Source organism: Tamandua tetradactyla, chromosome 5, assembly GCF_023851605.1.
Source record: "Tamandua tetradactyla isolate mTamTet1 chromosome 5, mTamTet1.pri, whole genome shotgun sequence".
NCBI classification, from domain to species: Eukaryota; Metazoa; Chordata; class Mammalia; order Pilosa; family Myrmecophagidae; genus Tamandua; species Tamandua tetradactyla.
The window spans coordinates 177,170,930-177,196,169 of NC_135331.1; the positions used below are offsets into that span (position 1 = coordinate 177,170,930).

At 34.7% G+C, this 25,240-nt stretch overlaps 1 pseudogene across 1 annotated transcript; it reads right to left on the reverse strand.

Annotated features, from left to right (window-relative positions):
- Window positions 1-7,956: 7,956 nt before the first annotated feature.
- On the reverse strand, window positions 7,957-25,084 carry LOC143683400 (amine sulfotransferase-like; annotated as a pseudogene). Its single transcript, XR_013175428.1, has 5 exons — window positions 24,946-25,084; window positions 23,113-23,321; window positions 17,335-17,461; window positions 16,433-16,522; window positions 7,957-8,073 (listed from the first exon to the last, which is right to left on the reverse strand). The product of XR_013175428.1 is annotated as an amine sulfotransferase-like (transcript).
- Window positions 25,085-25,240: the final 156 nt, after the last annotated feature.

Here is a 25,240-nt window from a genome sequence, read left to right on the forward strand (position 1 = left end):
ACAAGAACTCTGTTCCCTCAGGAAATGCATGCATGCCTATTGTCATCCTGTGGTATATAACCAGGATCTGGTTAAGAATAAAATTGTCTGAAGTCTGTCTGAAGTAAACTCAAGCTTCAGACCCCCTGAGCCCGTCTGTGTCTTTCTTTCTCTCCTTCCTTTCTTTCTTTCTCATCATTCCTTAATATCCTTCAAGCTCCATTCAAACAGGAAGCAACATCTGATGCCCAACGTGGGGCTCGAAGAAGAAGACTCCAAATCAATATTAAGGAACCAGGGAAAAGTCTCATTAGAGGCACGTGTGTCCAGCCGATAGAAGAGGACTCGAGTCATATTGGTAGAGTAAGCATTTTCCTTGGATCATCAGGGTAACGGGTAATCATAATAGGTGGCTGGAGAAGTATGGAGTATGTATGTATGTATGTTTGTATGTTTATGTGTTGAAAACATCATCAGGGTGTCATTACTAAAATAAGGTTTTAATAAAGTTTGAGTTATTTTGTATTTTAAAGGAAAAAAGACTTTGTGGATAAAGCAGAGAAGAGTCTAAAGCAGACTCCCCATAGTGAGATGGGAGGCATTGAGGGAAAAGGAGTGAAGAAAGTTCTGAATTGAAAACAGTTTTCCATGACAATACAGTGAGGCCACATGGGGCAATAACAGAAGGGAGTTTAGGAAAAATAAAGAAACTGTGTTCTTGTTGTTAGAAGAAAATAGTAAAGGGAAATAGTTAATAGCATAAAGATGACACAGCCAGGAAATAATAGCCAGGGACAAGGTAACTCTAGTTGGGAAAAAGAGGTTAAAAAAGCTTCTTCAAGAAAGAAGCTATTTCTTAAAAAAAAATTTAAAAAAATAAAAAATCTTAAAAATAGAAATACAGAAGTGTAAATCTGAGGCAAGGGAAAAGGACAGCAAATAAATAACTTAAGATGAGATGCATAATTATAAAAATTTTACATCAATATGAGCTGCCTTTATATAAAAATTCATATACAACTGAGTCAGAAAATATTCAATAGGAACAATGCCATGCCAAGCAAAAGTCAGTACTAATTAATGGTTCCTGTAGAATTATAATAGATCGGTCCTCTAAGGGGTATGCAATTCAGGATTGTAGTTCTGACTCAAAGTGTTCTCTTAAGTTACCTTGGCTTAATCTAAATAATTATTCTACTGAAATTATACTTGTGCTACAAATAATATCTGTGACAAAGAATGGGAATAGTAACCCCATCTCCTTTTGTTAACTTAGATTCTCAACAAGCAGCAATTTGGAAACTGGCCATGAGTTTAGCTCCTATTCATATTTTAAAAAGAAATATATTTTAAGAACTTCAAAACTAAAAATTCTTGTTAAAAACTATATATTGATAGTTAATGCATATTTGAAACATTAAAGTATTTTAAGTATTTAACATTCTAACAAATTTAATTTTGATGGTAATTATATGTGGTAAAATATTTGTTCAAAGTAATGATTTAAGTATGAAAAATATGAAAGATGTATTTTTATTAATAGGAAAACAGAATAGTTTTATCCTAAAATGAATAACTGTTACTAAATGACAAGCTTAAACTAATATAATAAGTGCTGAGGGTTTGTAAAAATAGAAATTATGGTTAAAATCAAGAAAGATTTAATGAGTCTAAAATGACAATGTTTTCTTGGACTCTTAGCCTGTTCTAATGAAAAGATATAAAAAAATTTTTTTTCTAAATAATTAGTTAAAAAGCAGAGTCTGTGTTTTATCAAAATAACTTATGTTAACTTTTATCCTGTTGTTATCTGTATAAAAAATACTGATTTTCTCCTGGGTATCATTGTACTGGCAAAAACTGCTTCTTTTCTTGCCCTAAACCAGGTGGCTTAATCTATTAATCGAAATACTATTACTATAAATGAATCTATTACTGGATAAATCATATTCAAATCATATAAATACCTATATTTCTTTAAGCCAAAATATCTTAAGGCTTTGTCCAGTCTTTATATAAACTACATATGTATAAACTAAATTTATCCTAAAATAACCATGGCTTATTTTGGGAACAGATCACATTTGAGGGCTGAATGCAAGGAAAAAATATACTTGTGGAGTCTTTTTTTCACCTGATGTTGCCATTACATGCAACTGATGTTGCTATCACATGACCTTGGTAAGGAATAATTAAAATGTACATTCTAGCTGGGAGTACTGGCTATCCCCCCAGAAGGAGGTGTACTTTAATAAAGATATCTAGGTCTCAGGAAGCTCCTCTTGGTCCCTAGCCAGTTCCCAGAGGACCCAACTGGGCCCAGTCATGTAAGCAAATCGAAATTTGGCCACTGTTGTGAGAAAATACCATAAAAACTGCATGCAATAAATTTAAAATTAGCAAAAACACACAACCAATTATAAAGAATCCACATTCCTGCATTCCTTTTAAATCAATCCAATGAATTCAATTTGAAAAATCTGGTCATTTACTATGGGTACACGTCACTATTGGTACTCTGCATTCATTTTTGCTACCTGCCACTTTAGGGATTCCTAATTATATATTACAAAACTTGTTTGATATTTTACAAGGAGATTCTGATTTAGTAAGCAAAAGGCAGTTAACAGCTGCAGCTGAATGAGAGTTACAATTAGTTGAACAATGCATTAAAAAAGGACAGCTTGTTCAAATAGATCTAAAAAAGCCTGTTGATTTTATTATTTTCTTTACCTTGCAATCTCCCACAGGCCTATTTTAGCAAGATGGTGTTTTTAAATGGATTTCTTTTACCAAACAATTTGCAAAAATGTTTAAATACATATTTGCAAAAGATTATTTCTTTAATAGCCAAAGGTCACCAAAGATATTATCAATTAAGAGGTCATGATCCTAATCGCATAGTGTGTGATCTCACAAAGGAAGAGGTTCAAAGTCTATATATTTTCAATACCTCTTGGCAAATAGCATTAAGTGACTTTAAAGGACAAATGAATAATCATTTGCTATGTCAAAACTTTTACAATTTTTAAAAATGAACGCAATGGATTTTGCCTAAAATAGTTCCAGCTTCCCTGCTAGCTATTACTGTCTTTACTGATGATGATATTAATGGGAAGGCTGCATATGTCACCCCAGTGGAAAACAAGTTGGAAAATGCCTTATACCTCAACCCAGTATACTGAATTAGCAGCTGTAATTCAAGTATTGCAAAGTTTTCCACAATCTCTTAATATTGTTTCTGATTTTGAATATGTTTGCCAAACAGTTACTCACATTGAGACAGCTTCTTTGTTTGAAAAAGATGAACTCTCCTGAATGTTTTTACATTTACAAACATTAGTCAGAAGTCAAAGTAATCCTCTTTTTATCGTGGATATAAAGAGCTCATACCAATCTTCCAGGTCCTCTGTCGTTACAAAATCAGCAAGCAGATAGTCTTGTTAATTTAATTCAAGATCCCACAACACTTCACAAATTGATATCGATAGCAAAGGGCTGGGAAAGAAAGTTCCATCTTTATCTAAACAGCAAGCTCAGGACATTGTTAGGACTTGTCCAACCTGTGGACCCTTGAATGCACTCCCATTTGCATCAGGGGTTAATCCTCCAGGTCAAAAAGCAAATGAATTATGGCAAATGGATGTTACTCACATTTCACATTTTGGTAAAATGCAATATGTACATGTTATCATAGACACTTGTTCTCATTTCATCTGGGCTACTGCACAATCTGGAGAGCATTTCTGCCATGTTAAATCACATTTACTTAATGCTTTTGCTGTTATAGAGTGCCCCCAATCTATTAAATGGACAATGGTCTTGCTTATACAGGAAAACAATTTCATAAATTTTGTACTACTTTTAATATTACTCATATAACAGGAATTCCACATAATCCCTCAAGGCAAGGAATTATTACGTGAGCAAACCAGACGCTAAAGTCTATGCTCTTGAAACAAAAAGGGGGAGATGATGATCAGGATGATGTTATGAAAATATGTACACCAAAAGATCAATTAATGAAACCACTGTTTACTTGAAATTTTTTAAACATTTATGATAATTCATCACAGACTCCTGCAGAACACTATTTGAGTAATTTGGGAAAGAAAAATGATACAACCCAAACAGAACTGCAGCTGTAGCCAATCTATTGGAAAGATGTTAAAGATGATTTATGGAAACCAGGAATGGTAAAGGTGTGGGGTAGGGGATTTTCTCTTGTCATTGCAGATGACGGAACCTTGGTTTGGATTCCCTCGAAGAGAATAAAACCCAGACATGTCAACCCGGACAAAAATAACTAAATGGGTAATGTATATCATAGGACATATAATTTTAATTGATGAAGGACAGGGACATATTTATACTTATTGGGTTTATCTGTGAGCCCTAACATGGGCCAATCCAACTTTACCAAAATAATCTGAATACAAGTTTAGGATTCCCAGGTCCAGTAAGAAGAAAACTGGTCTCAAATTTAATTCTTCCATTTTTAGAAAGACCTGTATGCATAACTCTATGGATACAAAGGATACTTGCCTGATAGATGGGAAAGAAAGTTGGAATGGATGGCAGTCATGTCATATGGATCGAGCAGTTATCATAATTAATGATTCCTATGGAATTGTAAGATTCCCCTGTGGAGTTGAAGATAACTGAGACTATATGGATAGGTAAGTTAAACCAGAGTTATTACATAGAGGATGATTTGTGCCAAAATTTGGGATGATAAATACATTAGTCAGAGAAATTTATGGGAAATTTTTCTTAGGACTGGGACCAATCTTTACAGCATATTCTAGTAACTATAACTTCTCTCTAAATAGCCACCATAAACACTATACACATTCAGGAAATCAAACTTTTAATTATAAGAATTATTCTCTATTCACTTGTCTCCAAGCATTTATATTGCAGAAAAATGAGATGATTTTAGCAGCAAGGAGAAGAAGAGGTATTTGGCTGCTGATGCAGATGTCAAGATCCTGGCAATCCTCTCCAGAAACACAAGTCCTGATCCATTTGGCAAAAGAATATCTAAAAAGGACTAAGAGACTAATTGGACTCATTATTGCAGCTGCCATTGGAATCATTGGAAGCATCACAGTGGCTGCAGTTGCTGGAACTGCATTGCAACAAACTATACAGATGCAGCATTGTTGGAAAAACACCAGTGAACTGTGGCATAGACAATCTCATTGATGAGCAAATTAATAATAGACTAAATGATATAGAAATGATATTGGTTCATATTGGAGATCAAGTGTATAATTTAAATTTTTTACAAAGTTTAAAGTGTAAAAGGAATGAGAGCAATTTTTGTATTACCCTCTTTTAACATATGGCCTGTCTGAAATTGAATGGGAAAAGGGAAAAGGCATCTTTTAAGGCTTTCAGATCTAAGTCCTGATATCTTAGAATTACAAAAAAGGGGTATTAGAATTATTTCAGAATAATTTACATGTAGCCTAGGGAGGTGATATTACACAATCACTTACCCAAGAGCTAAATAATCTTAGGTTTGGGGCTGTTTATACTTCGCTTCCTCCACAGCTATGTTTAACAACAGATAATCAAAGTCAGAGAGCTTGACTGGCAACCAATGATGGGTTAGACCCTTCAGAGCCTAAGGGCAACCTAGGACAGGCGCAGTCACCTCTGCTTATAACCACCCTAACAATGTGATTCTTGTGAAAACTCTTGGCTCCCTCCTGAATCAAAGTCAGAGAACTTGACTGGCAGCCAATGATGGGTAAGACCCTTAAGAGCCTAAGGGCAACCTAAGACAGGTGCGGTCACCTCGACTTATAAAAAAAAAAGGGGGAAATGTAGGAGATAGGATTAACATAAGACCTCTGGAACTACTTGGGAGTAGATGGCATTAGGGTGGTGGCGGCAGTAAGCTGCTTTATGTTATCTGATTTATGTAGGACAGTTTAGGAGAAAGAGAATGTTTGTTGACCCCAAATGGTTATTTTAAGTATGAAGGAAGAACACTGAAAGATAAGAACTTTGTTCCCTCAGGAAATACATGCATGCTTATTGTCATCCTGTGGTATATAACCAGGATCTGGTTAAGAATAAAATTGTCTGAAGTCTGAAGTAAACTCAAGCTTCAGACCCCCTGAGCCCATCTGCATCTTTCTTTCTCTCCTTCTTCCTTTCTTTCTCATCATTCCTTAATATCCTTCGAGCTCCGTTCAAACAGGAAGCAACACTATCCCACGTTATTTTATTAAGTAGAGTTGTATGAACATCTTTGATAAGTTGTTCCAAAGTCTGTGTCTTCTCTGGTGTTTTAATTTGGTCATTAGGCAGGGCTATAACTGTCTGCATTGTGATATGCTTAATGATCATCTGCTATGTTTGAGGCATGTAAACATTTTGTTTGATTTACTTTGGGAGTTGATTTATTTCTGTAATCTAAGGCCATGTGTTTGTGGGGTGGCTGTACAGTAGGGAGCAGGGTACAATGTAGGGCACTCAGTGCAGTAATTTGTTTCAGGGCAGGTATAGGCACAGGTTGGATGTTATGTTGATGCTTGTGAACATGGGTGCCCAGAGGCCAGGGAGGATGTAGCTGTACAAAGCAAGTGCTTGCAGCTATTAATAGGAATTTTTAAGCATGAGAATCAATTTAAATGGCTAAAGAATTTAAAAAGTCAATACTTAATCTTAGAAATATTTCATCAAACCCAATTTTAGATAGTTAAAAATATTGTATATAAAATAAGAAAAAAGCTAAAGAAAATATTGCATAATATTTTATTTCAAAATACTTTAAGACTCCAAAGAAGTTAGTAAAATAATACAGAAAATCCTGATGTATTCTTTATCACTTGAACCACTGCTGATATCTTATATAGCCATAGCACATAATCAAAAGGAAGAATTTGACATTGACACAGTCTTATTAACTCAAACTCAAATAGCCTTTTGGGTTTCACCAGTTTCTACACAGACTCTTTTTTAGGAGTGTGATGGAGTTGGCTATAATTCTATGAAACTTTATCACACGTAGATTCATGCAATCGTCAGCATTATTAGGATACATTCTGTCCCATTACTACAAAGAAACATACTCATGTAACCCATGAATAGTTATATCCCTCTACTCACTTCACACCTGAAAATCACCAATCTATTCTCTATCACTATAATTTTGTCACTTTGAGCATATCTTATAAATGAAATCATAAAGTACATAACCTTTGAGTTTCACTTTCTTTTTCACTCAGTTTCACACTATTAATATCTATCCAAGTTGTGCATCTTTCATTCTTCTTTACTACTGAGTAGAATTCCACTGCATAGGGTATCCTACAATTTGTTTATCCATTCATCTTTTGGAGGACATTTGGCATACTTCTAGTTTTGGGTCATTAAAAATATTGCTAGTAACATTCATTGCTGTTTTGAATATGAATATAAGTTTTATTTTCTAACATAAATATCTTAAAGTGGTATTGCTAGGTTACATGATAAGTGTATATTTAACTTTATGAGAAACTGTTAAACTGTCTTCAAAAGTGGTGGTAATATTTTGTATTTCACCAGCAATATTTGAGAGATCAAGTTGCTCAGCATCCTTGTCAGCACAATGTATTGTCAGTATTTTTTCTTAAGCTGGGATATTCTAATAAGTGTATAGTGACATCACATAGTACCTTCAACTTGTATTTTCATGATGGTTAATAATGGTACACTTATTATTATTTTCCAGCACATCTTCCTCTTTGATTAAATATTTGTTTAAGCCTTTTGTCCATTTTCCAGGTGGACAGTTTCTTTTCTTACTGTTGAGATTAAAGTGTTCATTATATCCTGGATACAGTCCTTTACGGAAGATGTGATGTACACATATTTGACCAAGGCTGTGGATTTTCCTTTTATCCTCTTAATGAGATCTTTTGCACTCCCAATGTTTTTTTTTAGTTTGATGAAGTCCAATTTATATTTCTCTTTTCTAGATCAGGCTTTCAGTATTATGACTAAGAACTTGCTGCCTGTACCAAGTTCATGAAGATTTTCTCCTATTTCTTCTGTAACTTTTACAGATTTACACTTTATATTTTTATCTCCAATGCACTTTGAGTGAATTTTACAAGGTGTGAGATTTAGGTCAAATTTCAATATTTTTTTCTAAAATGTCACGTGCAACATTTGTTCAAAAATTCATGCCTTTTCCATGGAATTGTTTTTACATATTTGACCAAATTCAGCTTTCTGTACTTGTGTGGCTCTCCATACAGGATCTCTCTTCTATTCTATTGACCTAGTTATCATTCGACTGTTTTCAATTTGTTTGTTGTTATGAATGGTGTTCTCCTGTTGTGTTTATGAATATGACTTTACTAAACTTTTCTTTTTACTTTCTTCCATTGCTTTTATGCTTCAAAAATGTTTCCCCATTCTAAAATTATAAACAGATTTACCCATATTTTTCTCATTTTTAATGATTTTATCTTAAATATGCAACTATTATTTACATTTTTAATTGGTCCACTTACCATCAAATTTTGTTTTGTTTTGTTTAGGTCCATGGGCCAGAAATTGAACCTGGGTCTCCTCCATGGAAAGTGAGCATTCTATCATGGAACCACCTGTGCACCATCAAATTTTGACATTCACTTAGTTAGGAACCACACAAGCAAATTTTAACTAATGAATACAAGGATTTTTACTGTTTAAGTGATCATAATTCAATAGTAGATATTGAAAAAATCCACACGACAGAAAACTCTTTCAAGACATTTACAATTCATCCCTGACAATTTTTGCACACCAGAGGGTGACTTCAGCAGAGGAAGGTTTTAATAATCAAGTGGATAAGATGACCCGTTCTGTAACTACCACTCAGCCTCTTTCCCCAGCAACTCCTGTCATTGCCCAATGGGCTCATGAACAAAGTGGTCATGGTGGTAGGGATGGAGGTTATACATGGGCTCAGCAACATGGACTTCCACTCACCAAGGCTGACCTGGTTATGACCACTGCTGAGTGCCCAATCTGCTAGTAGCAGAGACCCACACTCAGCCCCCGATATGGCACCATTCCCCGAGGTGACCAGCCAGCTACATGGTGGCAGTGATTACATTGGACCACTCCCTTCATGGAAGGGGCAGCGATTTATTCTAACTGGAATAGACACATATTCTGGATATGGATTTGCTTTCCCTGCACGCAATGCTTCTGCCAAAACTACTATCCGTGGGCTTACAGAATGCCTTATCCATCATCATGGTATTCCACATAGTATTGCTTTGGATCAAGGAACACACTTCACAGCAAATAGAGTGCAGGAATGGGCACATGCTCACGGAACTCTCTGGTCTTACCATGTTCCCCATCATCCAGAAGCAGCTGGATTGATAGAACGGTGGAAAGGCCTTCTGAAAACTCAATTACGGTGCCAACTAGGTAGCAAAAACTTGAAAGGCTGGGGTAATGTTCTCCAGGAAGCTGTGTATGCTCTTAATCAGTGTCCACATATGGTGCTATTTCTCCCATAGCCAGGATCCATGGGTACAGGAACCAAGGGGTGGAAATGGGTGTGGTACCCCTCACTATTACCCCTAGTGATCCACTAGGAAAATATTTGCTTCCTGTCCCTGTGACCCTGAGCTCTGCTGGTCTACAGGTTTTAGTTCCAAAATGGGGTGTGATTTCTCCAGGAGAAGCAACAATTATTCCACTGAACTGGAAGTTAAGACTGCCACTTCATCACTTTGGGTTATTTACCCCCCTGATCAACAAGCCAAGAAGGGGATTACATTATTGTCTGGTGTGACTGACCCTGACTATCAGAAGGAAGTAGGACTGCAACTACATAATGGAGGTAAAGAAGACTTTTCGTGGAATATAGGAGATCCCTTAGGGAGTCTTTTAGTACTTCCATGCCCTGTGATTAAAATCAATGGAAAACTGCAACAATGCAATCCAGGCAGGACTACTAATAGCTCTGAAACTTCAGGAATGAAGGTTTAGGTCACCCCACCAGGCAAAGAACCATGGCCAGCTGAAGTGCTTGCTGACGGTAAAGGGAACATGGAATGGGTAGTGGAAGAAGGTAGTGATAAATATGAACTTTGACCACGTGATCAGTTATAGAAACAAAGACTGTAATGTTGTTTTGTTCATGCTATACTATTTAAGTTGTAAGATAACAAGTTTAAGAATGAATGTTGCCCAAGAATTTGCACCCCATTCTGGAGAGATTTTATGTGTTTCCAGTATATGCAGGACAATTGAGTATTGTCAGGTAAAAGGCAAAAATCTGTGCTCTATTGTTTTCATTTGGAAATTAAGTATGGTTTAACATGATAGATATATATATAACTGCCAAGTTGACAAGGGCTGGACTGTCATGGACAGGGACATGTGTAAACTTGGGCAAGTTGTGGTACCTGTTTATCTGGTTGGGCAAGTGCTGGCCTGTCTGATGCAATGAGGACATTTGATGGAATTAGATCATAATCACATCAGCTGCATCCACAGCTGATCCCATTTGTAATCAGCCAAAGGGGAGTGTCTTCTACAAAGAGTGATGCTTAATTTACTCATGGGAAGCCTTTTAAGGAGGCCTCAGAGGAGACAGGTTTCATTCCTGCTTCTGCTGGTGAGCCTCTCCTATGGAGTTCATCCAGACGATCCATCAGAGTTATCGGCTTCACAGCCTGCCCTGTGAATTTTGGACTCTGCGTTCCTGCGGTCACGTGAGACACTTTTATAAATTTTATATTTGCAACTGTTTCTTGTTGATTCTGTTTCTCTAGAAAATCCTAACTAATACAGGTGAGAAAGGGGGAAGACTCAACTTCCCAAGTTGAGTCTTGATATTCTCACAAGCAGTGTGGACAACCAAAGCTATAGGCTGAATCCCCAGTCTTGGGGTTTGTTCATATGAACCCCACAATGAATAGGTCAAGCAAGCCTACTTCAAATTAGGCCTAAGAGTCACCCCCAAGAGAATCTCTTTTGTTGCTCAGATGTGACCTCTCTCTCCAGCCAACACAGCAAGCAAACTCACCACCCTCCCCCTGTCTGTGTGGAACATGACTCCCAGGGGTGTGGATCTTCCTGGCAATGTAGGACAGAAATCCCAGAATGAGCTGAGATTCAGCATCAAGGGATTGAGAAAACCTTCTCGACCAAAAAGGGAAGAGTGAAATGAGACAAAGTGTCAATGGCTGAGAGACCCCAGAGTCGAGAGGTTATCCTGGAGATTATTCTTATGCATTAAGTAGATGTCACCTTGTTATTCAAGATGTAATGGAGAGGCTTGAAGAAACTGCCTGAAAATGCAGAGCTGTGTTCCAGTAGCCATGTTTCTTGATGATGATTGTTAGCGATATAGCTTTCACAAGGTGACTGTGTGATTGTGAAAACCTGGTGTCTGATGCTCCTTTTATCTACCTTGTTGAAAAATGAGTAGAACATATGGAATAAAAATAAATAATAGGGAGAACCAATGTTAAAATAAATTTAGTTTGAAATGCTAGTGATCAATGAAAAGGAGGGGTAAGAAGTATGATATGTAAATTATTTTTTTTCTGTTTTCGTTTTATTTTTCTGTTGTGTTTTTATTTCTTTTTCTGAATTGATGCAGACATTCTAGGAAATGATGGTGATGATGAATATGCAACTATGTGATGATGTGAATTGCTGAGTGTATGTGTAGAGCAGAATGAGCATGTGTTGGGAATGTTTGTGGTTTTTTTCTTGTAATTTTTTTTAATTAATAAAAATTTAAAAAAAAGAAGCAACAGACCTAAGAACTTGCAGAAATAAGACTTTTCTAAGTCTCTAAAACTGTCCACTTAGGATGGTTCTTTAGCATATATGCCATTCCCTGATGCTATCACCTATCACTGCCCATAATCTGAGCATATCCCACAAAATAATAAACTCTTCCTGCAAGATATTTCCCACCCTATTACTTCAGTCTCCAAAGTCTATTCCATCAAAGAATCAGATATGTAAAATTTCTTCCCTGAAAACTTCAGCTAATTATGCCATATGAGGAAAAAGATCATAGCAGGAGAAAAATTACATTTCTCACTATATTGCAAATGTTGTAAGAAGTGATCATGGTGATGAATACACACCCGTGATGATCTTGTGAGCCACAGATTATGCACTTTGTATGGAATGTATGTGTGAGAAGATCTGTTAATAAAAATATTGTTTAAAAATTCTCACTATATTTCATTTTCTACAATGATGTGGCAGTAAATAGGATCTCATTTATATTTAGATAAATAAAATTATTTAAAAATTTTTGCATTTAAACTAAAACACATGCAGTAAATTCAGTAAAATATTTGATTAAAGAATTACTATAAAGTGAACCCCCACGACTCTGACGTGCATATAAGAAATTGAACAGTGCCAGTATTCCAGAACACCCCAAACACATGTCCTTTTCTAATCATAAAACTTTCTCCCCCAAAAGATAAACACTATCTTTAAATTTTGTGATAATTAATCTCATGCTTTTGACTTTAGTTTCTCCAGCTTGCTACTAAGCTCTCAAAAGCATAATTTAGCTCTGTATTAATACATTACCTAAATGGAAAACCAAATATTTATTTTTGCTTCTAGATTTTTGTATCAATAAAATGACTAAGAGTTTCATTAGTGTTTCCACATATATCGGTAATTTTTTATGTCTTACTGCTGTATAGTATTCTAATGTATGAATATACTAACTTAATTTACCAATTCCATCACAATTGAGAAATTGGAATGCTTCAAGTTTTAGACCATTATATACAATTCTAGTGTAATCATTCTTGTACACATCCCCTGCTGCATGTGTGCTTGCATTTTATAGGTATATCTACACATGAATTACTGTATATTAGGATGGGTGTATCTTAAAATTGAATAGATAAAAGCAGTACTTTCAGAATTTCATCATTGAAATTAAATGGCAGCATTCTACTACATTTAAGGTAAATCTACAAACAAAAGAGAAAATCAGCAGTTTACCTTCCCCTCAACTATTATTGCTGGACACATGGAACAAGACAGCATGAATAGTTTCTGCTTGGTCCTATGGTCCTGGGGATATTTTTACCTCCAAGTCAGTGAGAAATGTGCCCAATCTTCTGAGATATGTTTTATATGCTTGAATTTTTCTGGTGGAGTAACCATGGGAGAACCAGGCATACTACAGTATCAGGCATAATTACCAAAACATATTGAAGTAAAGCAGCAGACAAGGGAAGTGTGTGTGGGGGGGCATGCTCTGAGAGCAAGTTATGCTCCCCTTTCACCCACATATAAATGCTGCACTCAGAATTCTGTTAGTATGTAAACATTAACTGAAGACCTTTCAAGGCAACCAGCTCATCCTGCTGGTACACCTGTTCCTGGTGGGGAGGGAGCAGCATCCTTCCACAAGAACAAGGGGTGCATAAATGATCTATCTCCCTGGATTGAAATGCACTGACCAAGGAGGACCAACACCTACCAGTGAAGCCAAACTTGTCTTCCTCTTCTTGTGTGAGTAATGTTTCACTCTACAGTGCCTGTGGGGATTAGGCTTTGTCTGCTGACCACAGCACCTGCAAACCAGGGAGTAGGCTGGGGAACTGGGACTGCTGTTCTTCTTGAAAGTCTTTGTTAAGCTCTTTGCCAACCTCCATTCAGTGAGATCCCCTTCCTTGCAGGTGGTAAAGGTGTCTCTCCTTCTGATAGACAGTTTGTACAGTGAGCAGGGGGCTAAACATTTGGCGGGAAGATCTCAAATTTTTCTAAAACATTGATGCATGCTTGTTTAATTCAGAAATCTGGCATCCTTAGAAAGAGCTTTAAAAACTTGAGTTGACCCCACAGGGTCAAGCTTCTTTGCAGAGGTAAAAAATACTCTTTCTATTTTATAGTAAGAAAAAGACTTTGAATGGCTAAAGAAAACCCTAGATTAAAATACTTAAACTATGGCTATTTGACGAAAGGTAAAATCAAAGTAATATTGAAGATGGAAAATATGGAACAGATAATAAGTATTCACACTTTGTATAGTTTACTCTGTGATGTCAATGTCCAAATTTTCAGTAAATTCTGTTGTTCATTAATGCTTTTGTGTAAGCACAAAAATTATTATGAAGGAATTTATAAAAATAGGGAGAGAATGGACTTTCATTTTGAAAAGAATTCTTCAGGTTGAAGAATGTGGACTAAATGGACTGAGGTGAGATTAGAGACACGTAGATTGATTAGGCAGGTGCTGTAGAAATTTATCAAGAAATAACAGTGACCTGGCCTAGGGAAGGAGAAATATGGATTGAGATAATTTCTGTTTTCCACAAAGGTAGGAATGACTCATTGATTTGGTGACTGAATGAAGCTGTTAAGGAGAAGGAGTCATCAAAGATGAAATCTGGTTTCTGATTTGACCACTTAAATACTAGGCAATCATAGGAAGAGAAGCAGCCTCTTCAGGGAAGGGGATTTGTTTGAAGTCCCAATATTAGATAACAGATTAGGTATGCAGAGGGCAATGATATGCATGTGTCAAGGATCTGGGCTGATGATGTAGATTTGGGATATGCCAAATTATTCCCCAACTCACTCTAATTGGATTTACTACGTGTCACACTACTTCATGTCACTAAATTCAAGGGACATTTTAAACTCTCGTTCTTACTGAATTTCTTGGCAGCCTTAGAAATACTGTCCATTCCCTTTTTTTGTCACTGTTTTGACTTTCATGTCACCATAATACTCATTTGTTTCTACTTCTCTGATTGTGTTCCTTTTTCTGTTTCCAAGGTGGATTCACCTCTCAATCCTAATCTGACATGTGAAAATCTCTGAACAGTTTATTGCAGTTCTTCATTATTTCTCACCCTTTGCACCAACACCTCCTCTATCTTATCCATATTCATGATTTCTATTATATACTATACAGTGATGATGCCCAAATTAATATCTTTATTCCAGACCTCTTTACTTTAAACCTGTAATTTCTACTTATTCCATCCGTTTATATGCTTCTACATCACATTAAATCCACATGTCAGAACCAACCTTGGAATTTTCTCTATCTAAACTTAACCTTCCTCAATGTTCCCTAAAGACTTCATGTACAGCAGCATCTACACAGATAAATCAATAAAAAATCTGGTAAGTCTCCTGGTTGCTTTCTCTTTCTTTAGTTCCTAAAAGTGATCCCTTTCCTTTTTACCTCCTAATTGCATCTTAAAACTTGCATTCTCTCAGATTCCCATAATACCACTCTAATCCAATGCATGATTGGTTTTCATTGGATTTACACTGCTCTCTATTTGGTCTGCCCATATTCACTATCATCACATTTCCACCCACTAACAGAAATGATATTCAAAAATATTAATTCTCTTATAGTGTTACCCTACTATAACTCCTGAAGGGCACCTCACTGCTTTTAGGATTAAAAAAAATCATTATCATTGACATAACCTCTAGACTTTGTATGATCTGGCTCCTACACACCTCTTCATCTACATCTTTCACCATTGTGACGTACTGCTTTCTGACCCATAAAGGAGGAAAATTCCTGCTCAAAGGAATTTCCATACGGCTTTCTTGGTTTGGAAGCTGTTCTAGCTCTCCTGCCTTTGTTAACTCATATAAATCTAGCTTCATAGTTCCCATGTTACTTCTTTTGCAAAATGTCTTCAATTACACTTGACTTATATCCAGTCTTCTTGTTGCATATAATGACATCATACCTGCACTTTTCTTCATAACATTAATAATAGTTTTGAAATAAACAATATGTCTGGTAAACATTTCTCTTCCCTCTTAGATTATTAACTGTATGAATAAAGAAGCTAATTTTCTTTTTCTTATGATTCAGTACCTGCCATGGATTAGGCATTCAATATTTTTAAATAAAGGATTGAAAAAATAAGGTATGAATGAATCAACACATCAGTCAGATCACAGGAGAGTGACCTTCAAATGTGTTTCATTTTGTTTTACACAACATTTTAAGATACATTTGATCTGCTTACAATATTTATAAATTAAGTGATTTCACTTAATGGAATCTGTATTTCCTGGTTCTCTTAAGGACAGGAAGAGCTTGCATAACAGGGCACAAATTCTCCTCTAGCAATAAGGAGCCATGTGTTAGTAGTGGCTTCTCACCCCAGTGCTCCACAGTGCCCTCCTCTTTATTTATATATCTGACTGCTCTGGATATCTGGGTTTGCCTCTATTGCTGCAAGAGGATCCAAGAGAAACAAATCATAAAAGAAGTTTGCACATTGTGAGAGGAGGCCTGGAGGAGAGCCCTGAGGAGGTGGGCAAGAAATTAGGAGACCAGAAAGAATCCTGAGTAGGAGTGTTTACATGTGAAGGAGACCAAGACAGGAGAATGTGGTTCCCACTAAACAAGAGAAGAAAGAATTTTAAGGAAATGATTATTTTCTTCAACATAACCTTCTCATCTTACCTTCTTCGTATCTTCATACTTCATAAACAGAATATTGAAGTCGTGTTTGTGGTCATACCATCCTCTGATCAAACCAATGGTTTCCTAGCACTGTGGGAAAAATTAACATGCAATGAGATAAAGATGTTGCAGTTTTTGCACAATAACTTTTCTTTTTCGGAATACTCAGAAAGGAAAATAAAGCCCCTAATACTGGTCATCCATTCCTTTTTGATGGTTAGTCCCTGGAAACAATTTCCTGATTTTTTATAGGAATACGCCCATAAAACTTACTGTATATGAAGGAAAGCAGCAATACAGAGATTAGAAACCATAGACCAAATTTTGAAGACTTCTTTAAGGTAAGATCTTTCCTATTTTCCTATTTCTTCCATCTGAAAACAAGTCTCCATTTCTCCTCCTATTCTCTATTCTAAAATCTCTGGATAGCAGCACTACCTGTCAACAAAAGGACAGAAACTAAATATAATCTTCCAAATGGGTGAGATCAATCCTCTTACACCAACCCACCCTCCTTGGTGGTGAGAGTTCCACCGCCACCTTATAAGGTCTACCACAGGCCCATAGCAGGGCACACTAACTACACCCACTATGAACATTAGCTGTTCTGGAACATTTAGAGATACGATCTAGATCGTCTGAATGTTTATGATTCTGTGGTAAAAATATTTCTGAAAAAATATGTCTTTACAAGTGTGACAACCCCTAAAGTGGTCCTCCCAAGAATAGAAAGATCTTCGGGTGGCAGAATAAATTTATGGACAGTAACCATCACTCATCTGCATCCCACCCACTATCTCCCTTCTCCATCTCCTCCAAATGTGTTCTGTACACTTGAGAATTTGGCTAAATGGCAACATTATCTCATAAACATATTGTGTGTTAAATAAATTCATAGTTACCTTTTCCATCTAGAAACCGTTTCATGAATTGTTCTAAATTCTGTGGAGCTTGTAATGTAGCCACCACGTTTGGAAAATGATAATATGAGATCAAAATGTCCTTAGGGTTTCTGTAGGTGTAAACAATCTGTAGGGAGAATAAAGTAGTAGTTTTAACAATTTTTGGTTATCCTCCAGATTTTTAACACCTGAATAATATTTCATTATATGAATGAAACTTATCTACTATCCATGGTAATTTAGGTTTTTATCAAGATTTTGCAGTTACAAAGAGCATTGCAGTAACAACTTTATTCGCCTGACATTTCATGTTTGATAACATATTGGGTAAATTCCTAGAAGTTAAATTATTCATTTGTAAAGTTGTTAAATATCGCAAATTACCTTCCACAGAAGCTGTGTCAATTTACCCTCATGAGAATTATGTGATATTCAATTTATAGTCAAGATGGCATTGGATATCAGTGAGAAAAGGGGAAACTATTTACTATACAATGTTTGGGCAAATGGACATATATAAGGAAAACAATGAAACTGAAACCTCTATTGCACATCATATTTAAAGATTAAGGGTTGATAAACGACAGCAAGACTTTGCTGTATGAAAATATATTCTATAATATATTTCTCTTCTTGGATCAGGGAAGGAAGAAGAAAAAATATTTAAAACAAAACTGGATGAATTTGACTATATTAAAATTAAGGATGCGATCCATCAAAATATAACATAAAGAAAGTTACAAAAAGCAACAAAATGTGAGAGAAGAAACACACGTAATAAATTATATGTATATAAAACATATCAACAATAAAAAGAAAACAGAAAATTAAGAAAAGTCACAGATTGTTCACTGAAGGAGAAATAGTTATGGTCAATAAACTTATGGAAAAGTACTTAATCTCATTACTAATTAGGAAAATGCAAATTGAGACCAGTTGAACTATTATTTTATAACTACCAGATTGGCAAAAATGAAGAAATCTAACAGGCAAAAGTACTGTAGGATGAGGAAAAATAAGCAGCAATATGTTACTGGTTACATAAACTGGTATGACTGTCTTCTTAAAAAAAATCATCTTAGAAAGTTTAGTGTTATTTTTTCTATGGTTAAATTATATTCTTGGGTGTATATTGTAGGCAAGCTCATGAAGTGTGGGTGTGTACTAGGTACATGTTCAAGAATGTTCAAGCAGAATATGTCATAATAGCAAAATAGTCATTGAAGGAAAAGCATACAAGTGACAAAATTATGGAGCTTGTAAAAGTATACAGCAGTGAAAATAGTATTGAAATCAGACAAAATCCTAGAAAAATGAGAATAAGTGAAAATATAAATATGAAGTTAAGTAAAATAAGGTCAAATGATTCAATATGAGAAGTAATAATTTTTTGCGACGTCCAACAGAACAGGAATCTTTGTAAACTGAGTGGCATAAAAGAGTCACTTTGACGGCACAATCTGATGAGTCTAAAGATTTTGACGTAGTAATAATCATAGTAGACTTATACACACCTAACTTCAGATAAAAGGATAAAAGGAAATGAGTAACTCAGAGAACAAAATTCATTCCATATATCTCTGCATTGTTACCCCATGAAAATAATATAAGTAATTTATAATTAAGTCATGGAACATCTTGAGAAATTCACCATGTTTTTGGCCATAAAACTTCGGTAAATTCCCCAAATTAGAACTCTTACAATACTGTTATCTAATGATAGTGCCATAATACTAAAATCAGCATTGAGAAAGTAAAAATAAAACTATATAAGCATTTGAAAACAAAAATGTTCAAAATAACTTGAAGAAATTAGAAGATGAAAGCTGAGATTACTTATTATTTAGATATTAACAAATTATATCTAAAGCTAGATTCAAAAGGCTATCCACAGTTTAAAATGTTAACATTTTCAATATAAATATTGGGAACAGATATATTATTCAATTAGAGGTGATAGGAAAATAAATGCAATAAAAGTATAAGGCAATAATTAAATAAAAGAAAATATATATTAATGAAGTAGAAAACCCTATTTTTTTTAAAGTAGTTCTTTGGAGGAAAAGATAATAAAACAGAAAAATTCTGATGATTTTTTTTTAATGTGAAAAAAAGAGACAATAAAACATACATCATTAAAAATGAATGAAAAAGAACTCAGAGCAGAGAATGCTGCAGCACCACGAAGCAGAGTGTCCACCAGCCAGCGACCTTTGGAGATGAAGAAGGAAAATGCCTCCCGGGGAGCTTCATGAAACAGGAAGCCAGGAGACAAAGCTAGCAGATGACACCGTATTCGCCATGTGCCCTTCCAGCCGAGAGAGAAGCCCTGACTGTGTTCACCATGTGCCGTCTCACTTGAGAGAGAAACCCTGAACTTCATCAGCGTTCTTGAGCCAAGGTATCTTTCCCTGGATGCCTTTGATTGGACATTTCTATAGACTTGTTTTAATTGGGACATTTTCTCGGCCTTAGAACTGTAAACTTGCAACTCATTAAATTCTCCCTTTTAAAAGCCATTCCATTTCTGGTATATTGCATTCCAGCAGCTAGCAAACTAGAACAGTTGGGAAATAGAAAGAACCCATTTCCTTGTCAGTCCTTGTAGATATGAATCTATCTTCAGCTGCCTCTTACCAGGCTGTTTGTGCCTGGATCAGAAGTGAATTGCTTGCTCATAAGAAGCAAATGACTGATAGTAAGTCATAAGGACATCTCTGCAAATACCTACCAATAAATATGGCCAGCAGATAAGGCTGCCCTTTCCTTTTCTCACAAAGAAATTTAATCATCTATTCCTAAGGAATAAAAGTGTATCTTGGGCAATCAATCCTGGCAATTATGCTTTCCCTTGTGTAATCAAGCCTTTTTTTAAAAATTTCTGTCTGAAATACATGTATAAATTTAGTAGATTTTCACTAGCAATTAAATTGTTCTTTCTTGAAAAAAAAAGAATGAAAAAGAGATAATATAGAGTTAGCATCAATTCATTAAATGATGAAAGAACATGTCTTAATTTTTTTGGTTTTCTAGATGAAAGAGAAAAAATTAGCTTTAAAAATAAAATTAAAACAAATGCTTAGAGGAAGCAGCCAGCAGATAAACTGACCAGATGTATTTATAATGGAATTCAATCAAATAAACAAATCCAGTTAATTTATATTATTAAACTACTCTAGAATTTAGAAAAATTTAAAAAGCCTTCAAGGCTGTCATACCAGATGAGAATTACATTGACAATGACAGCAAATAAAGATGGAATAATCACAAAAATTAGAGATCAATTTTTTAATAGTTACAGATTTAAAAAATTCTGTGTGAAAATTAACAAAACATTTATGGCAGTATGTAAAGTTTTTCTACTATCTATAAGAAAGTAGGATTTTTTCTGGAAATAGAACGTTATTAAATTAATTAATGGAATTCATTTCATTATAGAATATCGGGGAAAAAATACATGACATCTTCAGAGTTGACAAAAAGTCATTTGATATGTTAATACCTATTCTAAGATAAAGCATAAACAGAAGTAAATCCCCAATTAAATTAAGAATGGAAAAATAATTCTCAGTAGTATTTACATAAGAATCCAATAGCAAAACAAAACAACAAACAAAAATACTTTACTGAAAATTCTCAAGAATCAAGGATGAGAGAATATTATTAAGAATCATTTCTACTAATCAATTTTTCACAGATTTTAGGTAAGAAATAGAAAAATTAAGTATACATATTAAAATGTAAAAAGAAATCAAATTTATTATTATTTTAGTATGATGAAATAAATTTGAGAGAATAAAACAAAAATTAATAAAACTAATAAAAGGGTTTAGGAGGACTAGTTATAGTAGCATAACAAAACCAATGCCTTTTTCTTTATAAAAGCAATAAATAAATAGAAAAGAAAATAGTGAAAAAACTCTAATTCATAATTGCAATTTAAAAATAAACCAAAACCTACGAGTTAACTAAGTTAACATGTGAGGAAGCAGTATATGAAGAACAATGAAAAACCTATTTGGAGGACACAAAAGTAGACCTGATTAAAAATAGATCCATGAATGACGCTGAATGTTAGAGTATTGCAAGGCTAATAATTGTCTCAGAAGTAACCTTATACTTAATCAATTCAAATCAACATCTAAAAGTCATTAGGGAAATTAACATATTAGAAAATGAAGTCGATGGAGGAGGTGACTTATAAGATAGGAAAATGTTTAAATGATGGTGTGTTTAAAATACTGAAGAATTGGTCCAGTTTAGTCCTGTCAAAATTTTTTTTTGGAATAAAAAATGCAGAATCAGAAAGGAAAGATGGGGAAACTTACTATATCAAAATGTAGTCTTCAAAATAATAGAGAAAGAGTGGAATGCTTCAATAAATTATGTTAGGTAAGCTGGCTAACCTTTTGGGCAAATATAGTGCAATATTCATACTTCACATCACATATACTATCAGATATAATTTATAATTAATAAAATTATATATATAATATAATTAGGGCCACAGTGGCTCAGCAGGCAGAGTTCTTGCCTGCCATGCTGGATACCCTGGTTCGATTCCCGGTGCCTGCCCATGCAAAATAAATAAATAAATCAAGTAAAAGATAGAAGCATAGACTTAATTAGAAAAAACCTTGAAAGTATCTGCATGATCTTTGTAGTGGTGAAGTCTTTTCTTAGCAAAACAGCAGAGCCAGAAGCCAAAAAGCAAGATTAACAGATCGGTTACATAATATTAAAAGCTTTCAAAATTTTTAAAGTTAAGCCATTAATTGGAAAAATATCTGTCCCATGTAAATGCTTTTTTCTAAAACATTAAATAAGAGACAAACTAAAGAAAGCTAAGTAAAGAATATAGAAGATATTTATAGGTCTAAAAATACACCAAAAATACTCAATTTTATTAAAATAAAAAATACTCAACTTTATTAAAATCAAAAGAGATGCAAATTATTCAAGAATAAGATTTATTTAACTTGCACATTCACAGAGATTGATAATTCCACTTATTGGTGAGCCCGTGAGGAAAGAAACATTCCTACATGCTGTTTAATGAAATATGTTAACATATATAACAATATCAAAGGCAAATAGGTAACATCTACCAATATATAAAATATTTGGACACTTTCTCCTGAAAATTCCATTTTTAGAGAAACATTTAACCAGAATTACAAAGTGCAAATACTTATAGGAATGTTTATTACAACATAATATATACATTTGCTGAAACCTATCTTTGCATTAATACATGTTAAATACTGGACAACTATACAATAACATTCTGTTTTAGAAAAATGAAGTTTCCTGTGCTGACATGACAGGTTTTTTTTTTTTTTGGCTATAGGTTACATAATTAGATTGCAAAATAATGTATATGGTGGCCGAACATAGGTATAAACTTATAATTTCAAACATAATTAACATAAACATACTTAACACATTAAAAATACATATATAAGCGAGTGTCAGGGTGGTTCAGTGGTAGAATTTTCACCTGCCAGGCAGGAGACTGGGTTTAATTTCTGATCCATGCACTTTCCAAAAAACAGGCAAACAAAAAACAAACATTCAACAAATGGTGCTGCAATAACAGGATACTCACATGGAAAAATAATGAAATGTGACTCTGCTATACAGTCTACAAAATATATATATATAACTGTGAATGACCCTTTCAGAGCAATATCAAACCACAACATTTGGAAGACTTTAGATCAGTGGAGCCAAGAACAAGACATGGAGATGAGACAAAAAATTATTTCTATGACATACTTTAGCTTTTCTGTTCTTGAGACCTCTTGGTGCTAAATAATATGGGAGGTGGGAACTGAAGATGCGAGGTGATGGTCTCTTGCTAAAGTCCACTTTACGTGAATTGTATTCCAGGAAGGGGGCTCTGTCAAGGGTATCCACATTTTCGATTTTGTTACGATGTCCCTCATAATAAATCAAGCTTAATATATGCTGAGTCCAGATGGTACCTGTCAAGATAAATAACCTTGTTTTCAACTCTGAATTAATTTCTAAAATTTAATTTCAACAATAATGCCATCCATCTTAAATCATTAGGAGATATTTTTTTCTTTATAAGTTTTCTAAGCATGCCTGGTAACTTGTCCAGATTTTTTTTCCTGTTTGTTTCTGTTTCACATAAAACTGAATGAAGAGTAAATCAAGTACTTTTTCACTTTGAAGAGTTATGACTGTTCTGACTCCATGGTAGAGGTGATTCACGTTAATTCTTTGGCTCCTTCTCTGTGTTCCTTATATTCCATGTAAGATCCCTTTCCATCATCTTCTGTGACTACCCCTGCTTAGTCTCTATTCTCAGAAAAGTACCTTTTAAAAATATACCTCAAGGCCCAGATGTGTCTTTGAAACAATATGAAAGTGTGTTCAATTTCTCTCCCTTCTCTGCTACTCAACATTTTCAGGTTTCTACATATGAATTTTTTTTTTAATACAAAATGCCCAGAGATAGCATTTGACTTCCCATTACACATTAGGGGAAGGGGGGAAAATGGCAGCGTTCTTATTAATTCTTGGTTTCTTAACCAATCAACCCTGGTCATTAGCTATGAAGGGATTTGGGAAACTCATGTCAATGTTTTGAATAATGCCATTTCGACTTAAATGAACCTAGATGTGATGAAATGTAACTGTACTAAGGTTTGGCTTTATTTAAATGAACTGGTCATGCCAGGCTACTATTTTCTTTCTATATTACTTTGTTCAGTTGATGAAATAAATATACCTAGAAACGAAATGATTTTTTAAAAAGGGATTTAAAATAAGTTGCAAGTTTATATTTCTAAGCCTATAAAAATGCCCAAACATAAGGCATCCAGGAAAAGATACTTTAATTCAAGAAACAATGACTTGGGAAGGCCTGGGCTGGTGTCTCCTGGTCCTTGTTCCTGGTTCCATTGCTACAGTTTCTGATGCCATTGGTTTCCTCTCTAGTTGTCTGTAGACCTTCACATAGCTGCTCTGAGACAAAACTCTGGGTTGCATCTCTTAACTTAGCATCTGCCAGGGCTGGAGATTTGTTCTCTTCAGTTTCTGGCTATTCTGTGAGTCCTTGCTTAGCACTCAAGCTGTTTCTGTCTCATTCCCCAATGTCACATCAGGTCTACTCTGACAGCTCCGCTCTCTCCAAAGTCTTTCCTCTTTTAAAAGAGTCCAGTAACTAGTAAAGACCCACCTGGAATGAATGGGTGGAGTCACATCTTTCTCTAATCAGAAGGTCACACCTGCAAATGGGTATTTTATCTCTGTGGGATAATCTAATCAACAGTCTTCTGTCTGATAGTATTGAATCAGGATAAAAAGAAACAACTGCACCCACAAAATAGGATTAAAAATGACTTTTGTAGGGTATGTAATAGATTCAAATAGTACATCACCAGAAATCACAATATATACATTGAAACTGGTCTTATAATCTAGAGATTTGAATTTCATGTAATTGTTCAAATCCTAAGTAGTTGTTTAAATATAAGCTAAGCTGTTGTTGATATGTAAAAATATTATATAAATATATATATATGTGTTAAAAATCCAGAATGGAGACTGACAACAGGTGGCTTCATTTCTCAAACTTACCAGATTTTGGATATGTGATTATGAAGACGTCATCATCTCTAATTTCAAAATCATCTAGATTTTCCAGTAGCTCAATATCAACTATAGAACGATCAAAATAACAACCTTTAAAGCTAATTAAATATGTATCAATGTCCATAATTGTTCACCTACAAAAAAATAGATGGAATTCTTTTCAATATTTATTAGGTTCTAATAATGACTAACAATTATTGAGTACTTCATATAGGCTGGACATCATTTAAATTTCTTATATGAATCAACTCATTTGCCACAGTGAATACCTTATGTGTAT